The sequence below is a fragment of the Nyctibius grandis genome, chromosome 10 (assembly GCF_013368605.1).
Source record: "Nyctibius grandis isolate bNycGra1 chromosome 10, bNycGra1.pri, whole genome shotgun sequence".
NCBI lineage: Eukaryota > Metazoa > Chordata > Aves > Nyctibiiformes > Nyctibiidae > Nyctibius > Nyctibius grandis.
Window position 1 is genome coordinate 21,425,343 of NC_090667.1, and position 25,064 is coordinate 21,450,406.

Here is a 25,064-nt window from a genome sequence, read left to right on the forward strand (position 1 = left end):
ATCGCTGTACAATTATTTCTGAAAAGTAACCATAGCATTCTCCACTTCGCTATTAATGAGTGCTTTTCACCAGTAAGATCTTAAATTGCTTTACAAAGGTAGGCAAACATTGCTGAGATTTTACACATGAAGTCAGATCAAAGCTTGACTGACCTGTTAAGTACACCAAACCAACAAACAGTTTGTCAGCAGGACCTAAGTGCTGAGCACACTGCAACTCCAACCATGCAATTACACAGATTACAGAAGCGATCATAAATAATAACATGAATACAAAAACTTGGTTAAAAAATATCAAATTAAATGGCTGCCTCTCAAATCTCACCATCCAACAATAACAGCACAGATGTTTTGCAGTTAAAGCACTGGACTAACACATGAAAGATCTGGGAGTCGTTCCTGCTGCTTACAGTTCCTAAAGGACTCCAACACATCGTGCCCCAGCTTCTCTCCTGTAGAGTCAGAATAGCAATAGTTCTCCCTGACTTTTTTCTGGCTTCTCTATTTTGGTATACAGACATTTTTCTTGATAGATGCTTTAAAACACATCATTGACCCGTGAACACAGTAGACATTTTTAGATGCCAACATAATGCAAATAATAAACTATAATAATGACAATTGAGTCGTTCTTGTAACATCAAAGGTTGAGATGTAAACCTTCTCAGTTTTTCACTCTACCAGCCAGCCAACCAGAAAGAATATAAATATTTGAAGCACATTGATAAAGTCATTAAAAAGCACAAGGCAGCACACGACAGACCTCAGCATTAAAGACTGTCCCACTAATAAATCCTCCTACTACAGCTTTCCAGGTTAAAATATTATGAAACTGAATTTCTAACCCAAAGGCCTCACTGGAACTTTAACTGTATTATTAAAAGAGAAAAATGTGATCAACAAGAGCAAGTTACACAGACGATCTCACACTAGAACCAGAGTTAGATTTTCCAAAAAGTACTGAGCGCTTTCTATACAGTTGTACTCCTTAGTCACTTTTCAAAAAAAATCTCATGTTTAAACTAACTTTTCTGCATTTTTCTTTGCTATTTTAATGGTGTTAATGCATTTATTTTCCTAGTTTATTAAGAATTGCACTAGCTCCATTTTAATTAAGCTGGATACAGGGGAAACAAAAGACATTTCGACTTGAATATATCAGGATTTATGACAGTTTAGACAGCAATTACAAGGGAAATGAAAACTTCATTAAAAATTCTCTCTCTCCACAATCAACCTGTAACAAGAACTGAGAACTCTGTAATAAGCAATAAGTTTGTTGTATCACTCATCCACACTAAACTGAAGGCCATCCACTAGAAGACAACTGACGACTAACCATTTGTTATCCTCAATCTGTAACCTTCCCACTCACTGAAAGCATCCCAGACTACACAACAACATCCAGTCTTTACAGAGAGCAGACAATATTAAACGTACATTTTGCCCGTTCTCACAATAGGTATCTCCCTTCCTTATCTGACCAATCAAGAACCTTACTTTATTTTGGTAAGAATATACCTCTCTATTCTTCACAATGGTATGCCAACTGCTTTCTTTTTAATACTACTGTAGTGTTATTAAAGAGCCTTAAATGCTGCAACCTAATGAAACAAGCCAGTTTTACCAAAAGGAGTTAATTAAAAAGGCAGTTAAGCATATCAAAGTCACTGTATGTTCCTCCATGACTTACTGGCCTGATCTTACACACATCGGGTGAAACAAAATTCTTTGTAAATTGATTTTTCACTTAATGTATGCAGTGCTCTTCTCATGAGCAGAAATTAGGCTGAAGCATTACACTCATTTACCCCCCTATGCACTACCTTACATAATTTCTTCAGAAACTTTCACTTTTATGCATCTAGCCTGGCTATTACTACCCTATTTTCTATCTGGGGTATTCAAAGTTTAAGCCTGGAACACAGTGAATACATCAAGTTTAATTTCCCATTACAAGCAACCTTTTCATATAGCCCATCTCAAACTTATCAAGATAGTACAATTGCAAAACTACTGTCCTCATATCTTGCTGAAAGACTTTTAGAAATCTCACTGTTCCCATAAATAGAAGTGATCTAGGCTACACATATTCATAAGTTGTTTACAACCACCATTCTGAACCAGCATTTTTCAGCTGAACACACCCCTGAATCAAAACAAAGTAAAATATAAGGACTGGTTCTCAACCGCACCTCAAGTAACAACATATATTTCTACCAAAAAACAAGACCTCATTTACAGTTTTCAGTTTAGTCCTTCACTACCTTAAAGTTAGTTTGATCTCTTGGTCTTCCCAACTGCCTGTCAACATCAGTGAGAACTGTACTGAAAAAGAATTAGAGTATTGCAGATTTTTTTCAAATACATTTTGAATTAATGTCTTGCTCTTTTTTCTACAGAGCACTACTACTGTTACTTCTGAACATTCTATTTACCAGATAAATATTTTCTGAATTGCAGCAGCATGTAAGCTAATTGAGAAACAGCCTGTATTATAAAACTATTAAAATACTAAATTGCTCTTTGGTATTTTAAATACAAAAACATAAAGCTATAAAACTACCAAAGAATTCTATTTTTTAAATAATCAATAAATGTTACACTTTGATAGGAGAGATACTGTATCAATAGTGTATTAAACCCACTCGGTTTGGAAAGAAAATAATTTACTGACCAGACCAATAATAAAAGTCATCACTGGCATCCGTAGGTAGCAGATAGAACAGATTGAAACATTAGCTCAAAGATGGAAAGCAGAGACAAATTAATAGGCATTAAGAGTGATAAGCAGATCTGATTTTTAAAGGCACGTAAGTCTAAAATAAATTACTCCAATACTATAGTAAGGCTTTTTCAGATGTCAAGAACAAGACAGAGATGGTTCCTATAACTGCATGCACTGTGACTAACACTCTTGAAATACATCAAATAGATGATCTAGACTAGATCCATGACTAGATCATGGCTGAGAAAACGAAGCACATAATGTGTGAGGGAAAGAGAGGAGTTCCTCCCTACAATTACTTGCAACAGTAATCTCAAAGCTGCAATTTATAATACTTGACCTTTCTTACAGACAGGTCTTTTTTCATTTAGCTAAGAGTCGCCAAAACATTTTCTTCCCAGTACTCAGTTTTAAGAACTAAAGACTAAAAGGTGAGACTACATAGAAACTCTTCAGACTGTGGGAGGGAGAGGGTCACCAAACCTGCCGGCTGAGCTTGGTTTTGAGATCACTATGGAAAGTTTACCTTGGAAATAAAAGCCTGAAACCAAGTCCATCCAGTCTGAGAAAAGTGCAAGCGGAGGCCTGCCACTTGGAAAGACAGCCCGTGAAGATACTCAACCTTCAGCCATCTCTATCTGTTCGTGTGTTAAATTCCTCCTCTGTCATAGAAGTTTTAACTGTTCATCTTCCATTTGATCTTTAAGCTCCAGCCCTGGCAAAATAAGCCCTGGAAATGGCATCCTCACATCTTAGTAGCTCAGATATATCTTAGATCCCTTCAAACATTTACCAGGGAATGCCTGAACTATCCTGACTTGCTTGCCTGCTAGTTTCCTAGTGATCCTGCTGTTCAAATAAGGATAATTTGGAATTTTACTGAACCAAACATTCATTCCTGCAGGAACTTTTGACACTGGTAATATCCTCTGAGTTGTGGCTCTATCTTTAATGAAGGTGCTTCCACCACTATTTTGCAGCCTGGAGAGTAAATGGCCACTGAATTAAACATATAGTGAATTATCAGCTTAAGATTTGTAAGGTCCAAGATTCTGTGATCCATGAGAATAACTTGAAGTCCTAAGTCAGCATCAATGAAAGTTCTAGAACTTCTAGTATCCATGAGTTAGTTTATATAGTTTATTATGTTTATTACAATAAATCAACTCCCTATGTTTCCTGTAACACAAGGCTGTATTACAAACAGCCCAACAGAAAGCAAAGCTTTACAAAAGAAAACTACTTGTGGAGGTGAAGAGGGGGAAAAAAGAAAGAAAAAAAAAAAGGAGGGGGGAGAAAGAACAAGATAAACCATGACACAAAAATAACTATTACGGATAAAGAATTGTTGTTTTCTTTCCCACAGCTAAGTATGTAGTACAGAAGTTTTCATAAAATAAAAACAAGATGTTACCCTAAACTCAAATAAAATTTTAAAGTGGATTAAGGATAAGTGTCAGTTGTTTTTCACCATGGAACACTGAATTAAAAATAAAGATGCATCTCCATCAAGACTGAAGTAGGTATTATTTGTCATATCGTATGTTTCTGTTGTCCCGTCTGCTGCTTGCATTCAGGAAAAAAAAATCCAGTATTTCATATTAAACCAGCATCATCATAAATGCTTGTCTGGAAACAAAACACTGATCCTTCTAAAAATGGTTTTGCAAAAATGATCCCTGTATTTTACATCTGTTGAATTTAGTAAGTATATACCTAGCATATTCCAAATCTGCCTTGGAACTTGAAGTACAACTTGAATTCTTTTCTTCTCACCTGTCACCAGTAGCAATAACATTTATAGGGCAGATCAGTGAAACTGTAGAGTTTTTGCAAAGACTGAATATGACCTATAACGATTTTATCTGCATAAAACTCAGGCTAGAAACCAGCTATTTCCCCAGAATTTTGTTGACAATGCTAAGAAAAAGAATTAAAAGTCATAAAATAATGCTTTTGTCCTTAAGATGTGCAGGATTTTCTGTTTAGGTTCCCTAACACACACTCTATGAGTAGATATAATAAAAATGTATGTTGGACAGATATTCTTATTGAAATCTTTATTCAGACACAACTTTTAGACACCAAATTAACATGCCTCTCAGAATAAATGAGAGGAGTTTTTTTGTGCAACCTTTACTGTGCTGCAGGTTAGTTACATAACAATCAATAAGTATATAAAGGAATCTAAAGACTACAACATGTGCTGCATGTTTTAAAGTTTCTATTACATTTACTAAAAAAAGTGTGTTATCTGTCTTAAAGCATAATGATGAGATAAAAGAACAATTTAGGACAAGAGGACATAGCCCCAAGCTTTACCAGGGGAGGTTCAGGTTAGACATTAGGAAGCATTTCTTCTCAGAAAGGGTCATTGGACATTGGAACAGGCTGCCCAGGGAGGCGGTGGAGTCACCATCTCTGGATGTGTTTAAGAAAAGACTGGACATGGCACTTAGTGCCATGGTCTAGTTGACATGGTGGTGTCAGGGTAATGGTTGGACTCGATGATCCCAGAGGTGTCTTCCAACCTGGTCGATTCTGTGATTCTGTAATTTATGGTAGTTTATATTAAGCTCACGTAACTTTGACATCTTCATCTGTTCCTGCAGTCTTTCTGCACATAGAATCACTGATTACAACAGTATTTTTTCAGACACAAATATCCAAGCTGTGTGTGTTTTATTTAAAATACTCAGCTGCTACATCAGTTTGAAGATAAAAGCGCATTTCACAAATCTACATGAATACTCACTCAGATAACAAAGGAAAGCTCAAATTACTTAGAGACAAGCTGTGCTAAGTAAAAAGTCTTTTCAATCTGCAAAAGTAAAGGTTGTTACTACAGCTGTGAATATTTTACAAAAATACTGTTAAACAATAAATACTATTTACTGTTCAGAAGTGTTCTTTGTAGTGTCATCTGCTCAACATATCAAAAGTATACATTAATATACTGTCCATGAAAGCACATTTATTGTAACACACTGGGATATTTGTGATACTAAATTACACAAAGAAAAAAAATTCAAAGTGGTTTACTGGTGAAGCCTGATATATGCAAGAGCATTTTTAGCTTTGAACAATAGTTATGGATAATAAATTAATGTTCTGTAAAAGCAGGAAAAAAAATGGTTTGACCTACTTAATAAAAAACACTGAGTCCTCCACTTGAAATCTCAAATACTATTTCTCTTCTATACAGGCCTATGCATTTTGGCACTAAAAGGCGATTGTGGAAAATTTCATTTATTTTCCAGCAGCAAAAAAACAAATCTAATACAGTAGAATTTGGCTCAGAAAAGTTTTAAGTTCATATGGAGAGTTTACTAGATACAGTTTTCTTTCTAAAGGCAAAGCAGCTCATAAAGATTGTGTGTGTGTTTGATTTACCAAGGTGCAATCCTGCAGACATGAGCTCTTCAAGCTCCAATATCATCTACTGCTAGATAACTGGGGGGAAAAAAAACAACCCAACACTTAGATGAGCAAGATTGGACACTTACTGCCTTGAAACAAACAGAAATATCCACCAGGGAAAACACAGATGACTGGTCTTTACTATCTGGGCTGACTTCCTGAATACTAACATAATCTTTTATTGCCCTACTATCATGAACTATGTGTCATAAACGCATTAAGAAAGAAAAACAGCCCTTGTGAATCAGGATACACACAGGTGAGAGCCTGCATACTGAAGTGAGTACATGTATCAGTGAGCTGTCCCACACCTACTCTTTTCCCATGCTTTCTTCAGAACGTGTTTATTTATACTATGAATCAGTGCACAGCACCATAAAATATCCCATCACTAATAAAAACCAAAGAAGCTACAAAAGCATTTTTTCATTTCTGCATTCAATTAATTTCCTGTAAAAATGAATATTAATTTTATGAAATAGAAAATATCTGAAGACCAATTAAAGTTCTACATTTTGATCTGAAAATCAGATATTCCTAATAATGTAACATTTCATCTTCTGAAGAAATACAGGCTTGATTTAAAGCTTTAAACATAATTTATTTCATCTGTAACTACCACAGGTTAATGCAATAAATTACATCTGATATACACCACTATAAAAGCATCCCCCTTGACATATATGAACTCTGTTCACAACTGAAAGGGAAAGCCCTGGCTATCAGCCAACAGGAGGACGCAGGCTTTTCTGCTGTTTGACAAAGGTACAGCTGCAGCAATGCTGGGGAGGATGAGGAGAGTCCTGTATTATGCTTCTATAACAAAATATCACTGTTTCATTAATACTGTAAGAGCTAAGATTAGAAAGATTATTCACTGGCTCACTTTGAATGTGCAGCCTAATATTATTCCTATAGCATTTCAATAATACTAGGAAGAAGAAATGACAGTAATATGTTTGTTAATTCTCAGTCATCACCCCATCCCACTGCTGTATCACAAATACATGCTGAATTCTTTACAAACAGAATAACTCCTCATTAAAAAGAAAGATTTGCTCATTTCCACCTTACTGTCAGCCATACAGATAAGATCCTTTGGTCCATGGGAAAAAAAAGATCTGATGGTAATGCTTAAATGGCCCCCATCATGAGAGCATCAGTAAAAGCAAGCCTCTGGGCAAAAACCTCACAATATTCATGCTCAAGGAAAGGGAATAAATCTATTCCATTTTGTTTTCAAAGTAGAAGTAAGGTCTCGTTGAGAATCTAAGGCTGGGAAATTTACTTAGTTTAGCAAGATTGCATACTTACTGGTTAGACAGAAACAAAAACGTTCGCCCAGAGAAAGCAGACAAGGGATTCCTTAGCAGTTCGTGAAATCCAACCAAACAGCATATTCAGTTAGCCTATAGAGAAGCTACTGACACCCTCAAAACGATCATTCAATTGCCATCACATCATGTTCTTAATAAAGGAAATGGGTGTTTTCCGAAAATCCTTTTTGTTTGGATTCATATCATCTGGCTCTCTTTCTGAAGGTAAACATGAATTCCTGCGAAGCTGTGGTTCACTAACAGGCATTTAGAAAGATCAGAAGGACTGAATACAGAAGGCAACACTATTTAAAACAAGTAACTTATGGGGGCAAGTCAATCCAATAAAAGATTTTAAAACTTGTACTGCTATTTCCTTATCCCCTCATTTGCAGCTTTATCTTTTTCTGCATTATAGCTTGTATTTCAACTGAAAAGGCCAAAAACATAGGTTTGTAACAAAAATGTCAAATAGGATCTCTATGTCATTAAGCCTATAGTCAATTTAGAGGCTTTTCTGTGTTGAGAAGTGAAAAACTCTGGCACACCTTTTTTTTCACACCCCGCTCAAGGATATGGCATTAAGCCAGTCAGCCAGGGAAGGAAACCTGCTTTTATTAAATGCCATCAGCTATAGAGAACTGTAACTTTTGGAATACTGTTTCATTGAGAACGATTATTCTTGCATGAAGAAATGTTTTATATTGAGTGACAAGAACCACTCCTGTAATTTCTATGCAGACTGGTCAGACCAGAACGTCTTATCTTGAGATTGTAACAGGCCCATCACCACTGGAGCTAATACACTAAACTTCTCCAAGTGTATACAATCATGCCCATGACTTAACTTCAGTGTGCACTAACCAGCCCCCCCAAAAAAGTCAAATTATACCACATAATTTCATGTGTACACTAGTTCTGCCCTCTGCCATGCCTAAAGGATTGCAGGCTGTCATGGCAAATTCCATTTAGCTACTTTGTCACATACACTTCAATAACTTGGACATAAAAATCTCACTGAAGGTTAAATTCTGCAGCATACTGGGACTCTGCTCAAGACACAAGCAAGTATTTTACTATGGTATAACTAAAACATGGGCAACAGAACATCTCCCACACTTTAAGCACTGTCAGTTAAATAAAGAACAGAGTATGAAGAAGTGAAAAAAGCCAGGAGTTCATCAACATATCCATAACAAAACCTTCCATGGGAATTAGTTTCAATATTTATATAAAGTCTGAGGAAAAAGCTTCAACTTTTTCAAACAACCTTTCCCTGTTTCTAGAGCTTTTTATTTAGAAATATAAAATACCATGAGTTGGGATTTTTATTTTTTTTTTTCTTTGGGTGCTGTTTTAAAGATAAGAACCCAATGAAACACCCTGTTTTCTTTCCCCTGAAAGAACATGAAACCCGGGAGAAAACACTTTCAGATCATTAGATTACTAAGATCAGTAGGTACAACAAACACAAATATGCTTAAGAAAACGGTTAGGATACGCACAGCTGAAGCATCTGTAGGCAAGCAAACATTTTTAGTAGTTACGTACCCAATACAGCCAGTGTTCTCTAATAAGCTGACAGTATATTTTTTTTTCAACTCAGTTATGTTATATGCACCAAAATGAACTACAAGAGGCCCTGAATTGAAGCTTAAAACTATATGTGATACATAGATACAAGTCATCAAGATCAAACCATGCAACTTTTAGTTTTACGAAGACATTTTCACTGGTAAGACTTTCACTTGCATTATCAGCAGATTGTACACTGAGGAACCCAAATAAAACGAAGTGATGTCATCTCCATTTCATCTTCATTTCCATCTGCACAGTAATGCCTATTAAGTTCCATAAATAACTCTAAGAGCAACTATCAGCCCCCTGGACTTAGGAAACTTTTTTCTCCTCATATTTAACAAAGTGATCTTCACAATTTTCTTATTCAGCTTTAGCATATTTTTTTAGATCTTGAAAAGAATTAGCAGTGTCTTTTTAATATTGATTAATTTAGTTTCCCTTGTTTGATACAACTCATTAGGACTTTTAATGGTGGCCATAAATCCCTTGAGCTTCATAAGCATCTTGTTATACTCCATGACAGTAAAACTACCAAATCAAGCCTTAAAACGCTTTTAAGTTTAAAAGTTTATTCATATCATAAACACTAGACTGGTCTCCCCTTTGTTCTGAATGGAAGTGAAATAAATACAAACAAGGCAACTATATGCACAAAGGCCAGTTTACACACACAAGGAGAGCCAGATTTAACAACAAACAGTTTCAATAAATATTGCATCCTCTGACATCAGGATATTCTGTTTCATACAAACACTGACAAATTTATTTCTGAAAAAATCAGAAGAGTTTTTGAAGGCAATTTATAAATAGACACTGAAGTCAACAAATACTGACCTCTACCCTGTGACTTGGGATCTTGATCTTCATTGCACAGTGAGGCCATAAGGTTATCAAGATAGCTTTTATTAACAGTGTTATTTGTTATGTAAACGGGTTTACATGATTGTTGAAGATAAAACTAAGTTATAATTTCTGAGCAGAAGATTTTGTACTACAGATTTGGCACTGGAAGTTTGTTTACAACATGAACCATTTGAAGCCAGTGCCAAATTTTACACCCAGTGTTTCTAAGACTCTTCATTGGTCTGAGGGATGATACTTCAGCAGTATATTCAAAGGGTGTACAAACCAAACACTCCTTTCATAATATCTGGATTTTTATGTAGTAGAATGACTTCCTTTTAAGCAAGCAAAACCCCCAGTTTCACTATTTCCATCACTTCTGAAGGGATATTTAACCTGAGACCCAAGAGCAAAATGTTTTCAGTTGTTAGTTATTATTCACAGCTGTGTTCCTGTGGGAACATTTTGTGCATCAGTGTTGCCATAGTAATTACTATAGAAACCCCTGAATGCAACGGAGTAAAGCCTGTTGAAACTATCATTCCATTAAAGCTCCATTCAAAATATCAACTCAGGACAGAACATGTTCACTTATCTCTACTTCTGCCAGCAACAAGTTATGTTTTCTAGTCTCTTCAATATCAATACACTAACTACATTACAGCAATTTCAGCCCAAGACCATTTTACAAAAGCACAGAGAAAACTGTGATAAAATAATTTTGTTACAAGTACAGAATCCTGTAATTAAAAATTAACATTATACCAGCGATGATTCTGAAAGCATCTATTTTTGGTTTTGTCCTGGGTCAAAGTACATTCATTAAATGTGCATTTATGGGTAGGAGAGATTTGGAGCCAGTTTCTTCAGAAATGCGTATATATATATATATGTCTATGTAAAAAAAAAAAAAATGTATTTATATGGATGAATACCCTCCCCCACTTTTTTTTTTCCTTCCAAATTAATACAATCCCTGCAAAAACAAGAATTAACAAATTAAGTGAGACCAGTGGCTCAGAGAGGAAATGGGATTTTGCTGTAAAGTAAATCAGTGAGGGGCTGATTTGCCAATAGAGGAAATTTTCTCATCTCTTTCATGGCAAGATTGTCTGTCCATGCCTGGAAGCAGGAAGGCCTACATCCCTCTTATTTCACCTTCTTTATGAGATTTGTTATCAATTACCTTAATTAATACAAGTATTTAGTTGCTTTTCTTCTGCAATCTCTGCCTGAAGCACAATGTCAGAGAGCAAGTGCAATAATTAATGACGTTATTTTGTTTGCCTCATAGTGTGCATTCAGATTATCTGTTTCAAATGTATTGGTGTATGTTGTTGTAGGCAGAAGACAAAGTCAAACCAAAATTTCAGGCCTATGACTCCAGATTATCTGTTTTAAGATGCCTCCCAAACTAAATGCAATGGAAGTGCTTAAAGGTCAAGAAGTAGCCATGTGTGAAAGCTGCAAGCAGAAAAATCTTGTAAGAAACATCACTTGTATACACCATCAAGGGAAAATTACTCCTAATAAGAATCCAATGCTGCTTTATGTTATTTTTAAGAGTATTTTGCTGTAGGGAAAAAAAAGAGCCAAAATAATTAATGATTTTAATATATTATCAAATATTTCTAAGATCATACTGCCGTATCTTGCTCTTCAAAAAACATGAAAAGCCATTTACCTCTGCTAGGTGTTTGTGCCATACATACCAAAACCTTCCTATCCAAGCCCATTTAAAGAAAAAGCTAATACAGAACTGACATTACCTACTGAAAATATTGTCAGAAGGCCCTGTGAAATAAACACAGCTATGTATGAAACTCTAAAGTTTTTCCACAGTTATTTATGAAACATAAGGAGTAATATAGTTTGCTCCAGTAACTCGTATTAGAAAAATCTTTAACTTAAGTTTGCCAGAGATTATTTGCTTTCAAAGAAATAAACATTTCTGGGCTATTTGCCCTTGCAGATAATATATGGTAGAAGATACACTCCGACATGCAGAAACTACTAGTTTTGGACTCATTAGTTATTGGTTCGTTACACTGCTGAATGTTAGCAGTTGCACAAATGCACACCGTTTCCTTCTGTATTTTTATCAGGCTTTTGTTTTTTTTTCCCCAACACATTCACCACTATTATGGTTAGTCTGAAATTTTTTTTGATGCCATGCCTTTAAATTAGGGCATGTTTATCTTTGCTCTTACTCTTGCTGATAGCTAATGTATTTGGGTTTCAAAGAGGTATGTGAATTAGGTTTAGGAAGTAGACATACACTGCAGTATTTCATTATAAAAACTGAAAAGCCTGCTAATGACAAAACCAAGAGAGCAGGCTTTTTCAGTCTGAATATAGAAAGCATGAGACCACAAGGACAATATTCCTACTTAACTACAGCAGCTGAAATAAAGAGTCACAAACCACAAGGGAAGAAATCAAACACATGTTGATTTGATCAATGATGATGCAAAATTATTTACAGTTTCCTTTACAGTCATTGATACCAGAACTACTGTTGGCAGCCATCAGTGACAGGAACATAAGGTAAATGGTCCTACTTCTTTTGAATATGGGAAATATGTTTCTGAAGCCAAGCTGCTGGATTTTTTCCAATCACTTATACTATATCTCTTCATTAATAAAATAGCATCTTGCTTTCTGTACAGCACTTTTCATTTCCAAATGGATCGAAAATGCTGTTCTACGAAACACTGATATGAAAAGAGTTCACATCATCCAATACTCTCCCCACCTCCAACTAAAGCGGGGTCTTTTGCATTAAACACATGAACTATTTAAAGATGCTGCAAGATTTATCGACAGCATTATTTGTCTAATAGCCCTATAGGCAGATCTCCCAACCTTGACAACTTCAAGCTGAGAAAGTATGCAGAGATGTGATGAGTCAGTCGCTTGGGAGAAGTGGCATAGCAATGAAGAACACACACAGCTCATCCTTGCAAGGCTGATGCTCTAGTATGGGCTCATTGTTAAGGGTAAAGATTAACGATAAGAGGCTGCTTTCTCATTCCTAAGAGAGTAAGGTGGCATCAGAATTAAGTAAAGCAGCAGCCACATCCTATGTACAGCACATGACTTCATGATCTCAATTAGAATGTAAAGAACAGAGATACAGCACTGAGCACGCACAATAACAGCAGAACCATCATCTTGTTGCAAGCAGACACCACCTCTTAGCCCCATGCACTCACTGGAACAGACTCTGCAAGGGGCAGACCCGATGAAGATGGGTTTCCTGTAGAAGCAAGGCCCTGTGTTTCGCCCCACACCTCAGCACACTCTCTGCACCTCACTACCTCTGTGATGCTCTTGCCATGAAAAGGCTGTGGTTAGTTCAGAGCAACACATCTGCTGGTAGGCTCCTGCCAGAAGAGCAGAAACGGCTACGCTCTGACAGCCTTCCTCACGATGGCGGTACTACTTGGGGTCTCTCACCTCCACACACACACACAATTATGTTAAAACTTGAGTTTATCTTTATTGGCTCTGATATTTTTTATATCTTTTTTAAAAATGAAACTGGGCAATGGGTTGAAAAGTTACTGGCAAGAGACAGTCAGCACAGTCATATGCCATTTCCTGAGGAAACTAGGCTTTCTTTAAACCACACACATACATCTTTCTGCAGATCTAACTTTTCTAGGTAGCTTGACAAACAAAGTAAATGGTTTCATAATTTCCAGCTCCCACTCCCCCTTATGTCCTACTCAGAAATACAGAAGTTGGGGGGTTTTGTTTGGTTGGTTTTTTCAACTCAATATGCATCATAACTTTTTTCTTCAAGTAAATCTATGGAAAGGGGAAAAAAGGCTGTTCTTTAAATTATCATAATGAATTAACCATCCTACTCAGGGGAAAGAAAAAGTGCAGTGAATTTTCTGAACGTTCATAACATTGGGTGGCTGTTCTCAAGAGAGAAAAATTTTAAATTACTAGCAAGTGAAAAATATTTAATGTTAAACCTAAGCCACAACCACACAGAAATATATATTAACACTAATATGTAAACAAGGAGCTTTAAGATGATCGCTCTAAACTTAACTGCACTGTGAAAAGAAAATGAATGAGTTCTACTATGAACAAAAGCTTCAGCAAACAAAAGTATGCCCTATAGTACATTCAAGATTTAATTGATTGCTACAATAATATTAAGGCATGAAATTACCATAGAAGACATTTATTGTAAGCATGCTTTGATATCATGAGTGTAGATCTTTGCACACCAGATTACAACATCTAATAGACATGACACCTTTACAACAGCTTCACACAAAACCTTTCCATTCTTAGAGAAATCTCAAAGTGTATGAGTCACTATGTAAAGAACCTGAAATTCTAGATATTTGACCTTCAAATAAATACAGGTATGTTGAATAACTGAGCTTGTTTTCCTACACAAGTTACTAATGGCAACCAAGGAAATTCACGTGCTTTGGTAAAATTTCCACTTCACGAAGTTTAGAACAAAGCAAGACAAGCAGGCATCCATACTGATCCCAAATTTTGCTCTGTACCACCAAAGTTTTGGTTACCTGATCAATTTCTAAATTGCTAGATTAGGCTGAGGAAAAGGGTTAGCAGTTTCCTCAGTGGAAACGCAGCTTATTGTTTCACCAGACTTCTAACTATCCTCATCCATTCACCTAGCAGATGCAAAAGCCTAAATCAACTGTGATCTGATGGTGGATGAGACAGTTCCTGGGACTACCAATACCTTGGCAAAAAGAGATTGTCACAGATTCCTTGCCAGGCAAAAAAATATTATTTGGATCACTGATTAGAACAGCTTGAGTTGAAATGGGCAAGGAAATAATACTCAAGATCTTTGATGGAACTTGATAACACAAAACCATTTTCTTTAAATAAGGACACCAGAGAGTCAGAATCCAAAACAAATTTTTGACAGTTCTAGAGTCCTTTGTCAGTCTTCCTACCTGCCCTTTGTGACAATTATGTGTTTCTGTAGGGAGAAATCAGTTGCTGAAAGGCTTGTGGCAGGAGCATGGTAGGAGAAAAACATGATCATGTGCTATCTGTACTGTTTATTAGAAAAACAAACAGAAGGAACATTCATGGACAGTGTTCCTCAGGGAGGAAGGGACAGCTGCTTCAGTTGCATGAAGTTGCCACGTTAATTAAGGAATATAAGAAACCACTATTCTGTTTATGACCACAAAATTGCCGTATACAGTTTTTGTAAACTGCAGCGTACAGAGTAATGGAACATTTGACAGCTGTCTTGTTGTAAACAGGCTATTTAGGAGCTGTAAAAAAGACATGAGATATGGTAGTGGTGCTCTACCCTATCTCCTCAGGTTGACAGCAGAAAACTATGCAAAGCACGCATACAGACCTGCAGGACACTGATGGTCAAAAAAACTCCAGTCTTACATGAACAGCAAACATACACACTATGAGCAAAACCATACAGGAATAACCTTCAAAGAGGAAAATAAGAAATGGTTCAGGTGCTAGAAGAATTTACCTTTTCAATACCTTGATACAAATACCAAAAAACTACCATGAAACCAAGTATTGTAATATTAAGTCTTCCAAAACAAAGGACAAATACCAGTAAGTGAGAGACGTTTGGCTAAGCCTTAAATGGAATTAAAACATTATACATTTTTTAAATGAAATACCCTATGTAGTCACTCATAGTTCCCACAGAAAAACAAAGCAATAAACACCCATTCACATACCGTTGGTAAATACAGCCCCCTGCTGTGCAAAATATAAACCCTGTAATGCAGTTACCTTTCTGTCACCAGGCTCTGTGATCTGTCTGTAAATTACTGTGTACTCTCTCATTTACATACAAAATCCTGATGGCAAGCCATAGAAAAGGGAATTCTATTTCCTCACAACTCTCCTACTCCAGTAAATGGAAAATTAAAAGATTCTCAATGGACAGATACTAAGCAGCCTATCCATTGTAATACATATGAGAATCCCCCCCTCTCTGCGTTTAATCTTTTTTTTAAATCAAGCTGTAAATAGTAAATACAAACACATTATATATATATATATTTAGAACATCCTCTAAATATAATAAAATACAAATCAGAATGAGGAAAAGTTCATGATTCATTTCAAACATCTGTTGAAATGAAATGCAAAAAAATCAATTAAGTACTCTATTATAGAATACGTGACCAGGAAAATGTTGGTTTGTGCCAGGTGAGTTGCACACTAAATAAGAAACATTAAGGAGGGAAAATAATTTTTAATCACAGAATATAAAGACTATGAAAAGGAGCTATTATTTAATCTGTGGAATAACCCTATGATGCCCAACAAATTTCAGATAGCTTTATCTCCTACAAGAATTGATGAGGAAGGTGCTATAAAAGAAGTATTGCCGTTGATTAACTGGATCATCGTAGAAGTTTTACCAGATCACATCCTGACAGACTGGAAGGCAAGAGCTGGAGTGGTTTATTATCATTCCGTTATTTCAGCAATAAATATTAACCCAGCAGATTAGCAAATAAAAGTCAATGTTTAATGATAAACTAATTTAGCCTCCTAAATCCTAATTTTCCTCCCTGCTTCCTTCTTCATTTGTATGTAGTTTGGTGGAGATTTCCCACTATTTTCTGTTTCATTATGGAGTGCCCCCATGTCAACATAGCACAGGGGAGAAAGATGAAAGAGTTCCTTAGGTCAGTTGTCAGTTCAGAAAAAGGAGGATATCTGGAAGAAAAAAAAACACCTTACAGAATTTGATGGATGGGACAGAAAGGGTGCTATATACAAGGGTACTACAAAAGCGCATCATCACTTTCCCTGTCTGCACTTTGATACAAATCACCTATTGATTTGTAGTTGACTTACTGTGACTTCACTCACTGCTTTAAGTTAGACAAACAGATACCAGAGCCAGGGAAACATGCCTAAGCAGGCCCTGTTGCGACTTGCCAGATCTTCTGAGTTCTGCTGTAGCAATAAATAATACAGTATAAAGTTTTGGATGTGAATGTATCTAATGAAATTGTAGCAATAAAATCGTTACAACAATATATTGAAGATCTCCATTTTTTAAAATTTGAGTGCTTTTTTTTTTTTTAAACCTATCTGGTCACATACAACTTGCATTTTCATCTCTTGAATATAAACACATTATATAGCTTTCACAATAGAGCCATCTTTATCTTACTGTTCTGTATGGAGTGTGGTGGAGGAGACACCGAGAAAGAAAAACTGACAGGTCCTGCTATTTGGTGTAATTTTACATGATAAGTGGCAGTCTTTGAAACAAAATCTTCTCTATACTCGGAAGTATAGTAGTAATTGAATTCACTTTTTTAAAATACAGCTTTAGAATCCATTTTTTAAATGAAGACATAACTAACTGGACAGCTAGTAAAAGGGCCTTCACCACTGCGTGCAAAACAATATAGCAGGAAACAGAGTACCTATATTCCTGCCAATAGATCAGGTTAATTTTTCTGAATTTTAATTTATGCTTCTTACAAGGACATTGAAGTTCAAAGTCAGGGAAAAAAGCATACTCATTAAAGAAAAGTCAGCAGCATGTTACTTCCTAATTAATTTATCAGACTACCATTTTAAAAAAAAACCAGTCTCTATTAAAAGGTAAACTTGAAGCCAGTTATTTAAGTATTTAGTGTCAGAAATATAAAATAAAATCTACAGAGAAACAAGTATGGTCAGATCTCATTGCTTCCTATGCAACCCCAAATCATTCTATATTATTAGCACTCTTGAACACTGATGTCTACATTCAGATATATATATATTAAGCATATATATGTGTGTACATTTAGGTATACACATCTAACAAATATAAGTGGATATTCTAAAACATTTGCAGGTATTTTTCAATACTTTGCAGTTCTCTTATTTTAGTCATGTATTCTTACTGAGTTTCTGTTCCTAACAACCTTAATATGAACTATTGCTGTTAGACCAGGTTTTCCTTTCCACATCAGAAGAAACAAATCTACAGATTTAGCTGGAGATTTCCTTGTGTAGTTTTAAGGCAAGGTAAAAACACCTTACTACAGAAAAGCTATCTTTCATATCTGAGAGATTTGCAGGTAACCAAATGTCTTCAGTTTGAAAGATACATACTCAAATCACCCTCTCTTAAACCCTTATCTATAGAAATTTTCATGGCCCACAGGAAAATGCAGTTAATTTAGCCAAATCATATATTCTTCAGCCTCCTCCTCCCAAAAAGAAACACCAAGTTAAAAATCAGCTTTTTGTTCCAATCTTTTGTTTCCAAATACTACAATGTTTAAGTGTTCCCATAGAAACATAATGTTTGTTTTCCTTAAAAACCTTATCACTACCTCCCTCTACAGTCAGAGAATTAACTAAAAATATATAATCACTTATTATTTGGGAAAAAAAAAGTTTACATTTCTTATTATTAGTATTAGGATATTAACCAGAAGCTCAACTGTACTACATATTGAACAAGTGGATAAAATAACAACAGACTGTTTATAAGAACAGGTACTGGAGTCTTAGTGAAAAGGAATCATGAACAGGGACAAGAAACTCTAGAAGAGAAGCAGGGTAAGCATACAGGAAACAGATGGCTGACAATGGTGGATAACTGGGATTTTTTTATTTTTTTTTTTTACATTTAAAAAAAATTTACACTTCATATAGGCATGGCCACATACAGACACTCAGAGAATCAAGATGTTTCTTAGTGGTTAGCAGAAATTCATACTATTCTACATTTTATATGTATTTACTTATGTATTTTATTGCAATCTACTTTGAGGGCTTTTTTTTGTTTAATTTTTAATTTGTTTAGCAGGTTTAAGTTAAGAGTTCTGGCTTCTTCTAAATCAGCCTAAAAGTAAAACGTACTCCACCTACAATGGAATGCAACAAAACCTGGTACGCTTCACTGAACATGGGTGCCTTTATTGAACAGTGAAAGGTACTGGCTGAGGAATTTAAACCCATGTCAACAGAGCAGGGAAGATTTTGTTAGAGCTCAGCCACCAACTATTGCTTAAGAACAAAACCAAGAAGTATTAAACTGATTAGTAGGTACAGATAATAAAAACCAAAAACAAAACAAAAATCCACCATGAGACTGAAGAGATCATAGCAACTCGGAGAAAACAGCATGATTCAGGTCTATAGAAATAGAAATAAAAGAGAAAAAGCCTGAATCAAAGTAAAGAGAAGAGAGAGAATTTAAGAATAGGTGTATGGGTAGCAGATAACCTTACATGTGTTGGCCTTAAAAACAACTGGGTGATGATCCTGAAACACACTGGTATTATACTAACTAAAAATAAACACAAGTGAAAAGGAGGAAGGTGTTACGTTTAGTTTAAGGACGTGCTTCATTGAGTTATAGACTATGGACTAGTTAGAGATGAGTTCAAGCAAAGGCAAATATTTTTTGGCTGTCTGGTTGAGAAGAATGTTCTTCATAGTTTTAAGATGTAGTAAGGTACTTCAGACAGGTAGGTAGAGCTAGGCAACTTTTGCCTTTGTGGACAACTTTTTCCACCTCAGTTAAAGAAGCAACAGAAAATCCCCATGGTCAAAAAGGTGATAGTGCTACTATAGCTATAATGAAGCCTGTAGGATACATAATTGCTACAAAGGCCTGAAACATTTTAATTATCATAGAAATAGTGTGTTTTGAAACACACTGGCAGACTTAACTGCAGTAAGCAGCTGTCCACAATGAGTACAGGCCCCTGGAGGGCTAATTGTTCCTGAAGTATTGATAGCAATTAATGGAGATGGGGCAGATTAGCAGCAGAGGCATACTCGGGAAAGAAGAGTCAACTTCACACGTGTTTGATGAAATCTTCCATAAGCACTACCAGTATCATCTATTTAATGTCATATCCTTCAGCCTCTCTAAACAGAAATAGGAAAACCTTGCCTGGCTCCTGTTAGCTTGCTCAAAAGACTGACTTGCTCAGATGTCGTAGTACTATACACAGTATTTAAAAATCAAACCCATCAGAGGGAGATCGTTAAATAACAGCGTTTTTCCTACAAAATGCATAGTGTGCACATCAAATATGGTGGTGTGCTAAAGCAGCTCTAACGGTGGGGCTTGGGGGATGATTTTGGGGGATATTGATAATGAGTAACCCACCGACTCAGTTAAAAGCTCTTCTACCACAACATGTAAGATCTGTATACATTAAATGCTTATTGTTTATGATTCAAGTATCACATCATTGTATATTTAATTTAGCCAGAGTTAAACTTTTTTGGTAGATAAATGGAAACTAAGACAACCTAAAAAACATTACAACTCTCTTATCATTAATTTGCTACTGCCACAAATTATTTTTACCATTATTAAAACAGACTATGAAGGAGGGAAGGAAATATTTTCCTTTGCCTGTTAACATGCTTCATATTTTGCAATAGAAATTTTTATTATTTCTGCAATTTCTGTGTTTTTTCATAAAGTAATAGAGAAGGAAAAGAAAATGCGTCAAGATACAGTATTTCTGAATTAGAACATGAGGCTCTATAGCATGAAAAAAACAACTAAGACAGATGACAAATTTCATCCTTATTCTCAGCTATGCAAATTCATTTATTCTTTGTTTACAAGATTGCACTGAAGGAGAAGTTCTCACGCCCTATAATCATAACTTCAACTTGAAAATGACCAAAACATGAGTTAGGGATGCTGAGGCCTCCTTCCACAGTGTATTGGTTATTTATATTGGTGATCCAAGTCTAATCACCATGCCTGTCTTATTTATCATCCTGTCAGTGTGCACGTCTCTCATCCACTGGGAGAGGGAGAATTTTAAAAAAATCTTAACATGCCAAAACAAGAAAGCCTGGTTCTTTAAATAAAGCTATACAGATTCAGCTTCTCAGTTCCAGTGATTCCTGTTCCAGCCAAGAGAGTGACTGCCCCAGAAAGTCCAAAGTGACATTCATTTTTATGAAATACCTTTTCTAGATTTTGCCAATATGCCCTATCAGGAAGAAAGAAAGAAGAGACTTTTAATGACAGGTGGACTGATAGATTTTTATATTCCTTTCCTACATCAAAGTAACTAAAAATTACAGTTTTTAAACATTCTTCAGCTCTTTAAAAACAAAATACATTTCACTCTCTATACACTCTTTGTGAACATTCCATTTACTTGTACATCAGAGTGTAAAAGCCACGTCACTAGCCTGTTCACAGATATCATTGAGGGCTGCCTAAAGATGGTGTTACCTTGTACTTCTTGCCATTGAATTGGAACCAATTAGGTATTTCAGAAATGTTTGTTCTAACTCCCTACACTAACAGCCCTAAGAAAAAAAAGAGACATGTAAGAGTGAAAAAGCAGGTGGAATACAATAGTTGTAAGCAAGCATGTAGCAAATGTCTCAATAGATGAGATAATAATAATACCAATAGAAATTATTTGAAGTATAACCTAGAGACAATATAATGACATGTACAAAATGCAGATGACAGCTATATCCAGGAATCTAGGGAGTGATCTTCCACCAAAAAAAGAAATAAAGCCCCTGCAAAAAAACCCACTGAATATTACCTACAAGCAGCAGCCTTAGCCCAGTGAAATGGCTTTTGAAACAAGCAATCAATAACCCTCATCTCTGCTTATATCTCGTTATGCAGCCCCAGAAGAGGCTGCGGGGACGAGGGGAAGGAGAAGAAGCAGAAGGCAGAGGGCCAGCAGGGAGCTGAACGCCGGAGCCCCTCGCTCACGGCCGGGCCGGGCGAGCCGCCTCTCCCCGCTCCGGACCAAGCCTGCCACCTCGTGGGACCCGCGCTCCGGCCAGCGGGCGAGCCGAGCGCTGCTCCTTCCTTCCTAAGGCAGCAATCAAGCTTTTTTTGATCCCATCCAGGATGAGGAAATGCAATCCATACCAAGTTTTGCAAGACATGATGATTAAACATACGTTTAAACTTGTATTTGCCTCTGGGACATATTTTCTCCAGTTACAAAGCCCATTTCATGTGCATGAGACTTAAGTCAGCAGTTGGCGACTGCTCTTTAACCATTTCAGCACGCTCTCAGCGCTCGGGTTTCTGGGTGTGTTACAGAAGCTGATGTGAGTCAGCCTCCCCACGCTCTACCTCGCTCTCCTGGATCTGCATCCACCTCCTTTCAGGGACTGGCTCTCAGGCTGCAAGTCCCAATACAAATGATTCCTTCCCAACCATTTTCACTTCTACTACTCCTTGTATGGGCAGAGAAGTACATTAAATAAACTAGGAACGTTAGGTGAGATAGAAGTGATTTTTTTTTTTTTAATATAATTTGTAAATATTTATCTGCTTTATTAAAATAGCCTGTCATAATTGTTAGGTTATGCTAACTATCCTGAATCTTCTTCAGCTTTCCAAGAGTATTTCCTCTCTTTGCAACAAGACACTACTAGAAAACAGCTAATTCAAGGCCTCTTGCAAATAAGATTAATTTTATGTAGCTATCTAAAGTGTTAATCTGCAATTTCTGGGACTTCCTTTTTGCAAACACTGTAACCTTGTACTCTCCAAACATGGATGTGCCTTTTGTAATCACAAACATCTGCAGTTAAACTGTACTTGACTAGAGCCATTTTAATTCCATTCTTCAGGATGACTCAATTCCACTGATTGAACAAGGATATAGGAGAAACAGGGAAAGTTGTTAAACTTGTTTCTCTTCTCACTCTAATTCCAGACACATAATTCTTCCTTCATCAGTTCACAGCTGGCAAAAGCTGCAACAGAATTATGATGATTTATGTCACGAAACCTTACTTCCCACACAAGTTAGGAGTCAGCTTGAGTACTTGTCTGTCTTTAAGCTACAGTATGCAGCAATTTAGCTACCCTGTTCTGATCCTCATTAAGGAAGAAGGGCTGTGTGATTAAAACCACATGCATTAAGGTAAGTATCTACCATGTGGTATCTACTACTACCTCATCATGAAAATGCAGATTTTCAGCTGCTCACCACTGCTTTCCTATCTTACTTTTACTCACATTGTAGTCATGGGCATGTCAGTTCAAGCATCTTTTTAATCTCAGTTGAACCTGTTATTTCTATTTGGTTTTCAAATAGCAGATGTATTTAAAAAAAAAAAGCTTCAATACAGTTTGCACAATACCCCAGAGTAACTGCTTTTGCTATACCAACGAGTTCCCAAATTTTAAAGCTCAGATAAAACAACAATCAACAGACACTAACATAACACATGTTCAGGGAGTGATCTGATATGTAGCCACTGAGCAGAACTTCACTGTAGAACAATTTTCTATTAAAAACACATTAAAAGCTAGCTGTGTAATTGTAAACCTGGTGGGTCCTAAATAAGTGAATGACTAAAAATAGGTTTAGCTCAACAACAGCTGTTAAGAACCTAGAATTAAAAAAGTGAGAAAGCACTTCACAATTGACATGAGAGCTCAGCAACAGTAAGCCCAAACACTATGAATCGAATGGACTATTGAAATAGAAATGCTATGTAAGTATGCACAGGCACATAACAGGTTTTCTGGAAAGCGTGAGAGTGCAGCTAACAAACATTTAGGGCAGCCTGAGGCTTTCCCTCCTCCATCTACCTTCCCTTCCCCACCTTCCAACCCTGCACACTTGTTTTAAAGGCTAATGTGCATTTCTTGACTTTTTGCCGCCCAGTATTTTTATTTTTATTTCTATTCCCCTTGCTTTCATGTTTCTTTTTTTCTGTCATCTCTGTCATTTTTTCCATCATCTGTGACATAAAACAAGGCCAGCCTCCTAAAGAAAACACACTGTTGGAAGCAGGTTAACAAAATTAGTTAGTGCCTTCAGCACACTGATCATCTTTTCAGTGGAAAAGCTTTTAAGTTTCGCTCATCTTAATAATTTACTTGTAAGTTAATTTTACAGTGAAATAGTCCCAGTAAAGTCAACAGAACTGCACAGTGTTCATAATATTGATCAAACTGGGTGTCTTCACTATATCAATTTTAACTTTTTTTTGTGACATGTTGTATACAGTAATTAAGAACTGACAACAGGTATTTGATTCTAAGAAGAAAAATGTCTTTAAAGTAGGTCTATGTCATTCTTGGTCTGGTTCTAAAAATTCTTATAGCTTCTGATTGCTCCACTGAAGTCAATACTTGCACAATCAGGCCAATCTGACTCACTACATGAGCCTACTTCCTTCCTTTGATCAGAGCGCTTCATACTGCAGGTGTATTTTTGAAGCCAGAAATCTTTTTCCAATCATTTAAAATAGTAATGTTCAGCTATGAAGTTCTTACAAATCCTAGAAAACAAGAAAACCGGATACTGCATCTGGTTATGAAACAGCACCAAAACTAAAGATAAATAAGAAATTTTTATTCATAAAGCTGATGTTTCTAAATAATGATTAATTATCTAAAGAAGGGAAGCATGAAATTTGGTTAATTTATTTGAGATTACTTTTCCTTATATATATTTTATAACTCTTTTACCACCGTAGGATAAAAAAAAAAAACACTCGTTTTGGTGAAGAAGTCCTAGTAAAGTGATCAAACACTGACTCCCCACTTCCTTGGTCCCTGTGTCCTATCCCACACTTACTACAGTTTTTCACCCTCTCAGTTGTACCAAACAATTATTTGTAGGGCTGTGCTGCACACTGAAATAAAAATTAATCTCCTCTTGGGAAAGCTATTTTTAACCAAAATTATGTTCATCTAATTCACAGAATGGATCAATACAGTATTGGCACAACAAGTAAGGGTGAAAATAGGAACAGGAAACTGAGAGGCTAAAGCTTTTAAAGTAGTTTCACTGCAAAAGCCAGCTTATTGTGAAGCCTCACTCCCAAATGTTTTCCTGACTAGAAAAAAAAAAAAATCTGGTATGTTTCAATTAATTATTTCCTGTGTCTATTTACAATGTTCTGTTTCACATTTCCAAGGTCATGATATTAAAAAAAAAAAAAAAAAAAAAAAAAAGAGACAACAGTAAAAGTAACAACTTTGCTCCTAATTATATTCCACAGTATACCACATCCCTTGCCTAGGGAAAGGAACATCTAAGCACCAAACAATGTGTGAGGCTTCAGTGAAGACTTTAAACCACGAACTCTGTAAAGAGCCCAAAACCAAGAAGAGTTCCACTGTCTTCACCAGTCACTTACAATATTAAGAAAAAAAATTTTTTTTGCTGACAAAAAGT

The 25,064-nt window shown here is 36.1% G+C and overlaps 1 protein-coding gene across 5 annotated transcripts in view; it reads right to left on the reverse strand.

Moving 5' to 3' along the window:
- ARHGEF3 (Rho guanine nucleotide exchange factor 3) overlaps positions 1-25,064 on the reverse strand; it is a 137,837-nt gene that overhangs the window by 92,364 nt on the left and 20,409 nt on the right. The gene's annotated exons all lie outside the window — the stretch shown is intronic.